Below are 12,129 nucleotides of genomic sequence, written 5' to 3'. Positions count from 1 at the left end.
AATTTAACATTTTGCCTTAATTCAATATCAGCCTGTCATCAATCCATGCCCTTCCTTTCAAGATGAAATAGAGCTCTCTGATTATTTGTAAATCATCTAAGCTGGAAATGCTCAAGCTGGCTAATCATTCTTCAAAATGAATAAATCATCCTCCCAAACTGCCCATCTATTGCATTTTTTTCCATCTCAGCAGTACCCTTTCTGCAGTATAATGTGGTGATCAGAACTGCACACAATATCCCACATATGGCCTCACTATCCTTTTATGCAGTGCCAGAATGCCTACCATTGATAAAATATAATTCTCTCTTTTTTCTTTTTCCCTCCACCCCCACATCCAATTTCCTGTCCCCAAACCTTTCTTCACCTCTTTATAGCTGCCAAATATTGTACATGATGGTTTTAAATATTTTCCACAATCGTATATCCACTTCCTTTTCCTAGTCTCTGTTCTGTATTTTGCTTTAATTTAGATGTTAGTCTCCATGCTTATTTTTGGTCCCTAGTCTCATTACCTTTTGCTTCTTTACATGGAACTGCATAAACTACTTAGCGTCCTATAAGCCTAATTCTATCCAAATCATTATAACTTTGTTTGCTCTGTTCCTCTGTATTTACTACTTCTCAGCTCTGTCATCAGCAGATTTAGCCACTTTTGAAAGGATGCCCTCCACAAGGTCATTTCTCTATAAGCTCAGTTAAAGTGATCCATGTGTGAACACTTGTTGTACCTTGCTTGTTATGTGGAGTCACTTCCCTGGGCAGGAGAGCCGCAGATAGGTGGAAGTTGGGGTAGATGAGGCCACAGTCCAGGATACACGCACAATATGAAAGCTCACAGTCCCTGCCTCAGGGAGCCAGCTTTCCCCACCCTCCAGGCATATCTCCAATGTCCGAGTCTAAGGTAGAGTCTCAGTTCCGAAGGGAGGATTCTAGTGTGAAATCTTGCTCTAGTGAAGTCAATGGCAGTTTTGCCATTGACTTCATTGCATTCAGGATTTCACCCTACTCTCACTGTGAAAGACTGATTCCAGCAATTCTCTGTCTTAAAGATCACTTGAAGGTATGTCCATAACATGTATGTTTACTCTCCCACTCTCAGGACAATAGTACAGGTATAGCTTAATATGCTAGTCTGAGACCTTACTGTCTTCTGTCAGCCAGAATACTGAGTGCTGGAAGCAGAGATTGCATCTGATTCTCCTTCTGTCTTCCATAGTCATGTACATAATGGACATGTAACGTGGTACCACTTCTATTTGGTTAACATTTTATACCCACTTTGAACTCACTTTGCACAGGTCCCTGTGCAAGGTGCAAGACAGTAAAGAATCAGACTGTTAATATGATGGATTGGAAGATATTGTATTGAATTGAATCCAGCGCGACATAGCTTCTCCATTCAATCTGAGACTTGTCCTAGTAAAAAAAATAAGAAGTTTTCATAGTGGTGTTAGTAATAAAGAGGAAATGAGGGAGAACACGAAAGGGAGACTTTGGAAATAAGTTATTCCAGTGTTATTAGAATTAAGAAATGAAAGTGAAAAGCAGGAGAACAAAACCTTTAACTTGGAAGGAGTAGATGTAATATGTCATGAGATGTAGTAAATACAATCAAATGAGTTGTGTTACTAACATTCAGAGAAGAAAGACAGATATAGTAGGAGTTTTAGGGATAAATGGTTGAGTTTCATGTAGGAGGGAAGGAATATTATGAGGGAATTTCTGGACAGACTGTGACAGAAATTCCGTATTCTAGTATTTCCTAGGGATGTCGCTAAACCTCAAACTACCAGTCTGAATGATCACAGTGATTAGAATTGAAGTCAGAAAGTTTTCAGACATTTTCATAGGAAGGAATTAGATGTAGCACATTGTAAAGATAGGAGCACTCGGTGAAGTAAAGATCTGGATACTGAACCAAATCCGAACTCTGCAAAGGTCTAGTTGAGTGAATAGTGAGATAAATGGAATAAATAGCACCCATAAAAGGAAGCTATTGTTTTGAAAATTTAGCTCTTACTATCTGACCTTCTGTTCCCACCATAAGTTTCAGAACACAGGGTGGTGGTTAGTGACCCTAACTTTAATCTCATGTCATATAACCAGAAGTAGGAGAAATATTATGGCTCCTCACTGACTTAAGGCCTGAGTCTGTATTGCCTTATGCATAGTGTAGTCACACCTGTGTAATGTCAGCGCAAAGTGTTGTCATTCTCATTTGGTAGCATTTTACATCAATTGTGCACTCATTTTGCTGTACAGTAGATGATTATGTGAGGCAAAGCAATGCAGAATCAGGGTCCTCAGGCTCTATCCTCTCATGTGCCAGAGCTGTGCATGGCTCACCTGAGAAAAAAGCAAAGGTAACTTTCTAACACGTTTCTTCTTGTCCAATCCTGGCCTACTAGTTTACCCTCTGGTGCAGCTTAGAGTATCTCAGGGTTTCTTTAAGTTGAGCAGGCATGTAAGATAGGGTGTTCGCCCCAAACCAGCGCTGAAGGGGTTAAGTGACCCAGAAAAGGCTGATTAATATTCACAGTTACACCTGAAGGGAGGCTGGGGGATTTATAAATACTTATTTCTGATGAAGCCCAGCTGGGGAAGAAGCTGGGGAAGGAATATAAAGAGAGGAAGTTGGTACTAGCAGGGGGCTTCAGGGAAAGAGTCTGCAGTCATTATCTGGGAGCAGAGAGCTGGAGGAGAGGAAACCCAAGCGGAGAATAGGCCCTGGGATCCTAGCCCTGGAAAAAGAGTCAAGACCAGAAGAGTTGCAGAGAAAGCAAGGTAGGAAGAAGCCCAGGGAAACAATAGTATGGAAGGGGACTTTGTAGACCTGGCTGCTAGTTATAGAGTCCCTAGGCTGGTACCCAGTGTACAGGGAAGGCCTGGGTTCCCCTTCCAGCCACTGGGAAGTGGTGCAGGACTGTTCATGGTGCCATCTAGACAATTGGTCTAGCAAGATTTTGGTACTCCAGAAGGGGGAATTATATAGTGACCTAGCTTGAGGGCTGAGTCACAAAGAGAGAGCGCCCTGAGTCCTGGAGTGTGAAAGGGGCTGTGGGGCAAATGAGTGACAGAAGGGGGCACTAGACTGGACAAAAGCTGATCCCCAGAGACCCAGCTATGAGGGGGAGCCCCAGTGGTGAGTAAACCCTCATGGATCTGTTATACCAGTTGGGGATTGGTCTCTATCACTGGGGTTTTGGGGTGGGATACGGAGGGATTGGCCAGATTCTCTTCTGATTTGTATCAGCTTAAAAAGAGGTAACTTCTGTGAGTTCAGTGGAGTAACTCCTGACATACATTGCTGTAAGTGGGAGAATCAGAAAGCTAGAAATCACCAGTGAATCTGGCTTACATATGTCTATTTATACACATACACTTTGTGACACAGGCAGACAGGCAGAGAGACAGTATGGCTAATGAGGGGCAGCATGAGGTTCATTTAGCTGAGGGCAAAATGAATTCTTTGCCTAAGTATTCCCAAAAGAAGGGGAAGGCAACATTCCAAAGACAGCAATACGTTCTCCTTGGAGAAAAGTTAAATGTTAAAAGGTTTTACCATCATACTAGAGCTGATAATTAGGCAATTATTACTATTAACTTTGACAAAGCACCAGGCTTAAATGCATTACATACCAGAATTCTGAAGGAAATGTCAAGGGAAATAGTAGTCTTCGGTGAATATTTCTGAGAGCTCATTGAGGACAAGTTAGTACCAGAGGACTAAAGGGTGTGAAAGTAATTCCCACATTTGAGAAAAGGAACAAGAAAAGATCCTGGAAAGGACTGACCAATAAGCCTGGCTTCAGCGCAAACGTAGGTATTATTAGAAACATTGATAGAAACAACTGCAGTCCAGTTAGAATTGTATAACTTCAGAGTCAGCATGGATTCATAAAAGCAGCATTACCCTTGTTTACTAGGTCTGAATTCTTCATGTTACTGTTGGATTTGGGGGAACCATTTAACACTGTTAGAGTAATTAGGCAAAATCCTGAAGTCTCTTCTCAAAGCTCAGTTGTGACATGGAACTGTGTGTCTGCACAGGGCACAAGCTCCCACTTTCACTTCCCTGTCAGGCTTGCTTGGATCAGGATTGTGGGTGCTATTGGAAGAACAAAGAAGAACAGGAGGACTTGTGGCACCTTAGAGACTAACAAATTTATTAGAGCATAAGCTTTCGTGGACTATAGCCCACTTCTTCGGATGCATATAGAATGGAACATATATTGAGGAGATATATATACACACATACAGAGAGCATAAACAGGTGGGAGTTGTCTTACCACCTCTGAGAGGCCAATTAATTAAGAGAAAAAAAAAAAAAAAAAAAAAAAAAAAAAAAAACTTTTGAAGTGATAATCAAGCTAGCCCAGCACAGACAGACAGTTAGATAACAAGTGTGAGAATACTTACAAGGGGAGATAGATTTCAATGTTTGTAATGGCCCAACCATTCCCAGTCCTTATTTAAACCGGAGTTGATTGTGTCTAGTTTGCATATCAATTCTAGCTCAGCAGTTTCTCGTTGGAGTCTGTTTTTGAAGTTTTTCTGTTGTAATATAGCCACCCGCAGGTCTGTCACTGAATGACCAGACAGGTTAAAGTGTTCTCCCACTGGTTTTTGAGTATTTTGATTCCTGATGTCAGATTTGTGTCCATTAATTCTTTTGCGTAGAGACTGTCCGGTTTGGCCAATGTACATGGCAGAGGGGCATTGCTGGCACATGATGGCATATATCACATTGGTAGATGTGCAGGTGAACGAGCCCCTGATGGTATGGCTGATGTGATTAGGTCCTATGATGATGTCACTGGAATAGATATGTGGACAGAGTTGACATCGGGGTTTGTTACAAGGATAGGTTCCTGGGTTAGTGGTTTTGTTCAGTGATGTGTGGTTGCTGGTGAGTATTTGCTTTAGGTTGGGGGGTTGTCTGTAAGCGAGGACAGGTCTGTCTCCCAAGATCTGTGAGAGTAAAGGATCATCTTTCAGGATAGGTTGTAGATCTCTGATGATGCGCTGGAGAGGTTTTAGTTGGGGGCTGAAGGTGACAGCTAGTGGTGTTCTGTTATTTTCTTTGTTGGGCCTGTCTTGTAGGAGGTGACTTCTGGGTACTCGTCTGGCTCTGTCAATCTGTTTTTTCACTTCAGCAGGTGGGTATTGTAGTTTTAAGAATGCTTGATAGAGATCTTGTAGGTGCTTGTCTCTATCCAAGGGATTGGAGCAAATGCGGTTATATCTTAGAGCTTGGCTGTAGACAATGGATCGTGTGGTGTGTCCTGGATGGAAGCTGGAGGCATGTAGGTAAGTGTAGCGGTCAGTAGGTTTCCGGTATAGGGTGGTATTTATGTGACCATCGCTTATTAGCACAGTAGTGTCCAGGAAATGGACCGCTTGTGTGGATTGATCTAGGTTGAGGTTGATGGTGGGATGGAAATTATTGAAATCATGGTGAAATTCCTCAAGGGCTTCTTTTCCATGGGTCCAGATGATGAAGATGTCATCAATGTAGCGCAAGTAGAGTAGGGGCGTTAGGGGACGAGAGCTAAGGAAGCGTTGTTCTAAGTCAGCCATAAAAATGTTGGCATATTGTGGGGCCATGCGGGTACCCATAGCAGTGCCGCTGACTTGAAGGTATATATTGTCCCCAAATGTGAAATAGTTGTGGGTGAGGACAAAATCACAAAGTTCAGCCACCAGGTTAGCTGTGATATTATCAGGGATACTGTTCCTGATAGCTTGTAGTCCATCTTTGTGTGGAATATTGGTGTAGAGGGCTTCTACGTCCATAGTGGCCAGGATGGTGTTTTCTGGAAGATCACCGATGGATTGTAGTTTCCTCAGGAAGTCAGTGGTGTCTCGAAGATAGCTGGGAGTGCTGGTAGCGTAGGGTCTGAGGAGAGAGTCTACATAACCAGACAAGCCTGATGTTAGGGTGCCAATGCCTGAGATGATGGGGCGTCCAGGATATCCAGGTTTATGGATCTTGGGTAGCAAATAGAATACCCCTGGTCGGGGTTCTAGGCATGTGTCTGTACAGATTTGTTCCTGTGCTTTGTCAGGGAGGTTTTTTAGCAGATGGTGTAGTTTCTTTAGGTAATCCTCAGTGGGATCAGAGGATAATGGCCTGTAGAATGTGGTGTTAGAGAGCTGTCTAGCAGCCTCCTGGTCATATTCCAATTTATTCATGATGACGACAGCACCTCCTTTGTCAGCCTTTTTGATTATGATGTCAGGGTTGTTTCTGAGGCTGTAGATGGCGTTGTGTTCTGCATGGCTGAGGTTATGTGGCAAGTGATGTTGCTTTTCCACAATTTCAGCCTTTGCACGTCGACGGAAGCACTCTATGTAGAAATCCAGTCTGTTGTTTCGACCGTCCGGAGGAGTCCACGCAGAATCCTTTTTTTTGTAGTGCTGGTAGGGAGGATTCTGTGGGTTAGTATGCTGTTCAGAGGTATGTTGGAAATATTCTTTGAGTCGGAGACGTCGAAAACAGGCTCAACAGGGCTGTAACGCTGCCTCACAAGCAAGCAGGTGGGGATGGAATGAAGAGCAGGTAGAGGAGGGTAGGGAGAGAGCAGAGCCATGGCTCCATCCCCCCTTTGTGTCACCCAGCAGAATTAGCTGCCCATGAGGGAGAGAGTATGCTGCATCTGACAATACGCTGACATACCACACTCTCTGACCCAATTTGTGTAACAGAGGAACTCAGGGAAAATTGTGACTCAGAAGTTGCCTTTTTTTTTTTTTTTTACTCAGTCTATGCTCAAACAAAACTCCTGGCCTAACACAGCCACCCTTACGTTTAGTACTTGGCCGCGTGTGCAGTTCCATTGATTTGATTTACTCAGTCACATTAGTCCATAGTTATTACTCTTGCAAAATAATAGAGGGAAAACCATTAGAATAAACTGAAAATTGGCTTAGGCACAGGAAATGTAGGATAATAGCAATAATTTTAAATTGATTAAGTAGAGATGGGTCCAAAGCCACTTCCTCACCCAAAATCTGTATGTCAAGCTAACACCACCACTTGGGATTTCTAGAGGATCTTTCATCTGAGGATCTCAAGGTATTTTCCAAAGGTGGGTAATTATTAATATTCCAGCTCTGAGAATCCTGCCCGTAATTACCACCTATATCTTACCTCCATGCACACATGTTATTACACTTTTGAAAAGAGATGGGCCCTAGTGGCAGATATATGGTACCCATTTGATATCATCTAGAACTGTGCATACATACAAATGCAGAATTTGACTCAGTTATTTAAATGAGAAGCATAACAACTGAGCAGTGAGACCTTAGAGCTACACCAAAATGTTCTCATTTCTAGGTGAGAAAATCACATTATTGCAGGATTGTGAAGAAAGAAAAAAAAATATTTTCACTTTGAGGATTTTAAGAAAACAAAAAGCAGCTTTTACAGCTGGGCAAAAAATCATTTTTGCGTATTAGTGGGGTGAGACTGATTTACATGCACAAATTCCTCAATTTAGGCTTACAAAAAAGGGTCACAAGCACTTAAATAAATATACATATAAACAATTGCATATTCACATTGGGGGATTTTATGTGCTTAAGTGTGTGCAGAACTCTCAGGTGCAGTGTTTCTCACACACACCTTTGGGTTGCAGATCTAAAAGTTTATCAAGCATCACTGAATGGATGCAGTTGAGGTACAATAACTTTAAGGCACCAGTATGGGAGTTAGAAGATCTGGGTTCAGTTCCCAGTGCAGCCACAGAACTTCTGTGTCTGCATCATTTTACCTCTCCATGCCTAATTTTCCTCATCTGTAAAATATTTTCCTGTCTTTCTTTGTAAAATATTTTGAGCTCACTGGACAAAAAGCACTTCATAAGTGATTGATATTTTTACTCTTATGTGGTTCATAGGCATTGTAATTAAGGTAGCTAAAATAACTCCAAGAAATATGGCACAGACCGCTACAGAGGAGCTTCACTTCATAAAAAATAGAGCTTTACAAACAGCTTAACCTCACCCTTTGGATAGGTAATGACTGGAACTCCTGACTTCACTGAGATCTGACCCATATTTCAGAAGCTGTAATTGCATGGTGCTAGCTCTGGTCTTGTTAGTTAGCATCCCTCATCAGGAAAAAGGTCTGTCTATACCAGGGGTCAGCAATGTTCAGCACGCGGCTCGCCAGGGTAAGCACCCTGGCGGGCCGGGCCAGTTTTATTTACCTGCTGACGTGGCAGGTTCGGCCGATCGCGGCCCCCACTGGCCGCGGTTCGCCATCCCAGGCAATGGGGGTGGCGAGAAGCCGCGGCCAGCACATCGCTCGCCCGCGCCGCTTCCCGCCGCCCCCATTGGCCCGGGATGGCGAACTGCGGCCAGAAGGGGCCGCGATCGGCCGAACTTTCCACATCAGCAGGTAAATAAAACTGGCCTGGCCCGCCAGGGTGCTTACCCTGGCGAGCCACGTGCCAAATGTTGCCGACCCCTGGTCTATACTGTATTTATTTCACTTTTAAAAAAGATTGTGCTCATCTACGTCACTCTAGCTCATCTACGTCATGTGTCTATTTACCCAAAAAAATACCGAACTTAGTGAATGAATCCTGAATTTCTCCCCATCCAATGATCCAATCAAAATTAAGTCATCACTCCTTTCAACTCCTTTACAGCTACCTCTTCCTCAAAAGTCTGAGAGAACAGATAGGTCTTCCCCCGTTCTCTGAAGGTCAAGTTAATTTTGGATTTAAAAATCCAAAATCTGTGGAGCCTGAGTCTCTAGACCCCTGAATTGGGGGAGGGAGGGGTATTAGAAGCAGCAGTGCAGATTTTGATCTTGGTCATACCAATTTAAATCCAGAGTAACTCTTCTGACTTCAGTAGAGACCCTAATAAGAGATAATGGGGCTCCATATAGCTGTAGGGATCTTACTATGCACAGCAGTTTGCCAGGACAAGGCCTTAGTTGTCCTATTTCCTGTCCTCCAGTATTTCATTGGCTTCCTGTTCTCCTGTTTTAAAGTCACAGTAAAGTGGTACTCCATTCACTTACACTCGTTTTACTGTACTTCATCTCTTTCACCAGAAGAAAGTTTTTGTTTGAGTAAAGCTGGGTAAGGGAATAGATTTGGGGTCTGTGCTGATAAATTCTTAGGACAATTCTGCAATATTGCACTATGGTACATTTAAGCTGCAGTGTTTGGGGCTTAATCCTTCGCCTTCTGTACCACTAGTTTAGGCCTTAATGCCAGTTACAAGGCATGAAGAGTCTCTGTTCGGCTTCAAATATTTGGTTTAAGACTTCATTTAAATGTGCTGTTCACCTACCTCTGTTTCACGTTATTTTATTTTTTTAGTGTTTGGTTTTTGTAAAGTTATCTGATTCTTTTCATTTAGAGTGCTATATACTTTAATGAAATTGTTTGAGACGAAAACGCAAATTCTCTTTTTTACAGGGGAAAAAATAGGGAAACCAAAAATCCTTGTGTTTACATGTGTGGGTCTGTGCACATACGTATACACAAACATCTCTACACAATGCACACACACTTTCACTGCAAGCATATTTGAACATGCTTTTAAGATTACTTAAACTTTTATTGTAATGTCTTGGTTGAAATTATTGCTAGGCAATCATACTTTTGACTGCTTAAGGTGGTATATTACTCTGAAGACAGCATCTAAGTTTCACTTATGCAGGGGTGAATGTATGCAGTAATGATGACAAGCCAGAATTCCCCAAGGGGGAACATGAAAAATGAGTGTGCCTAGTTTACATTGTTTTTTCTATTGCAAAATCCTAGCCTGGAGTCCATTATCGGTTGTTGAATGAAATAAGGAATGTTGAAGACTTTAGCTGATTATATCTCCTTCCACCATCAGTTGTCTTTGTGACATAGAGGCTATAATAATGGATGTCCTAAAGGATACAGTGTCTGTCCTAGAAAACATAAATATGTTGCTTAAAAAGCTCATTTCCATATAATGCTGTTACATTGCTTCTACATTAAAATATATAAGTTGATTATGAATGTGTGGGTGTTGTAATATATGCCTTTCTAAACCACCTACAAGTAGTAATATATCACCCACTTCTCCCTGTCTGTTGGGTATCTCACTAATTACTTTTCCAGAAAAATACAGGAGGTCAGTTGCCTGCTACCTTTTATTATTACATACTCACCAGCAATAGCTTTGAAATGTTTGTCTGGTAAAAGAAATAAAAATGAGTGAGAAATACTAAATCCTGGGGGGAAATATGTGTTTTAAGTGTTTGAACCACAGTTCAAAATTTAAGCATTAATGCTGGAGGAAATAATATGGAAAATATGATAATTGAAGGAAAATGAGAAAAGACAGGCCAGGGGAAACAACATAATGTTTTACCTCCAGTCATCCTATATGCTACATAATTGTTCGTGTGGTGCACAGGCAAATCTGTCAATAACATACTACTTTTCATGACTGTGTACATTGCCACCGACAAAAGATTTGAGTTTTTCATTATTGTCATGCAAACGTAGCCTGTCTGCGTTAATTCTTATCAAGTTTATCTTTGCACTTTATCTAGAACTGAAAGGTAAATTCAAATACTGATCCATATTGCATTCTTGTTTGCAAAGCTGATTCACACATATTGATGGCCATCATAAGTGTTCTAATAGGAGACTTTCCTGCAGCTTTATGTAAAAAAGCAGGTTGTTTTCTCCTTTGACCAGTGGGGTTTGTGAAAAAAGTGTGCCTCCAGTCTCTTGCTCCAGAAATCCATGTGGTGCTCGCGTAATTGGCAAATTGTTCCATACCGCAGTTGGCAAGTGAATCATGTGAAGTATTGAGTGTTGTCAACAGGAACTAAAGGATTTCAGCACCTTGCAGGAAATACACAGGGTAATACTGCAGAACAGGTCCTAAGGGCCCAATCAGTAAGGTACAGACAGGGCCAGCTCCAGGCACCAGCTTACCAAGCAGGTGCTTGGGGCGGCCACTTCAGAGAGGGGCGGCATGTCCAGCTGTTTGGCGGCAATTCGGCAGACGGTCCCTCACTCCTGCTCGGAGTGAAGGACCTCCCGCTGAATTGCCGCGCAGATCGCGATTGTGATCGCGGCTTCTTTTTTTTTCTTTTTTCTTTTTTTGTTTGGCTGCTTGGGGGGGCCAAAACCCTGGAGCTGGCCCTGGGTACAGAGCATCGGCTAGCTTCCATTGAAATCAGTGAGACTACTTGTGTGAGGAAGGGTTTACAGGATCAGACCTTAACACTTCAATTGGCTTGTGATGAAATGTTACAGATATGACATTTATTACAAATCTACACTTAGTAACAAATAATTCTTTATTATTTGTTAAACACGAATATTATGCTCAGCACAGAACAAGACACAAGCAAAGGGTCTGATCTTGCAAACACTTGCTACCTACCAAGTGTAGTGCTTACCAACATAATCTGTCCTGTAGAAATCAAGGGACTACATAGTGCGAGGAATACTGATGAATACCAGCTGAGGATCAGCCCCTAATGTGCAATACTAAGCATCTGCAGGATCAGATCCTTAAATATTCTTTTGTTTGGAACAGAAAATGGACACAACCTTGCAAAATCTAAGTTAGAGTTAATATTTTAACCTTGAAAATGGTCCTGCTACACAGAAGCAAACTTTAGTTCGTTTTCCAAAATATATATTTTAATGTTATTGCCAACTCTTTTTTTTTTCTACGTTTCCTTTCCTGTAATTGCTCATTTACTAAGATAAAATAGTTAAGAATAAAAAGATGTCTTTCCTACTTTAATCAGATTCCACATCCTGTCTGATTCCTTTAGTAAAGTCAAATGTTTGTGACCATACAATTCAGTACCACTTACAATGAATGTTATTGCCAGAAAAAACTCCCCTTGGATTATGATGAGAGATGGGAACACTAACCTGAACTCTGAGGCTAGAATTTGAACTGAACCAAGCCTGAACCTATTGAAAATGTAAAACAACTTGGTCAATTCTCTTATTAGTTTACTTTCTGATTTCACTCATCGCTGGCGGGGGGGAGATTATGTATGCAAAGAATTCAGAATGTGGCCAAAGCAGCACAGCCTTACTGATGCTGCACTCCATCAAATGATAGCTTGGAGAGCTATGAACTGCCCCC

This window comes from Chrysemys picta, chromosome 8, assembly GCF_011386835.1.
Source record: "Chrysemys picta bellii isolate R12L10 chromosome 8, ASM1138683v2, whole genome shotgun sequence".
Lineage (NCBI taxonomy): Eukaryota > Metazoa > Chordata > Testudines > Emydidae > Chrysemys > Chrysemys picta.
Note: the sequence above shows the minus strand (reverse complement) of the source record.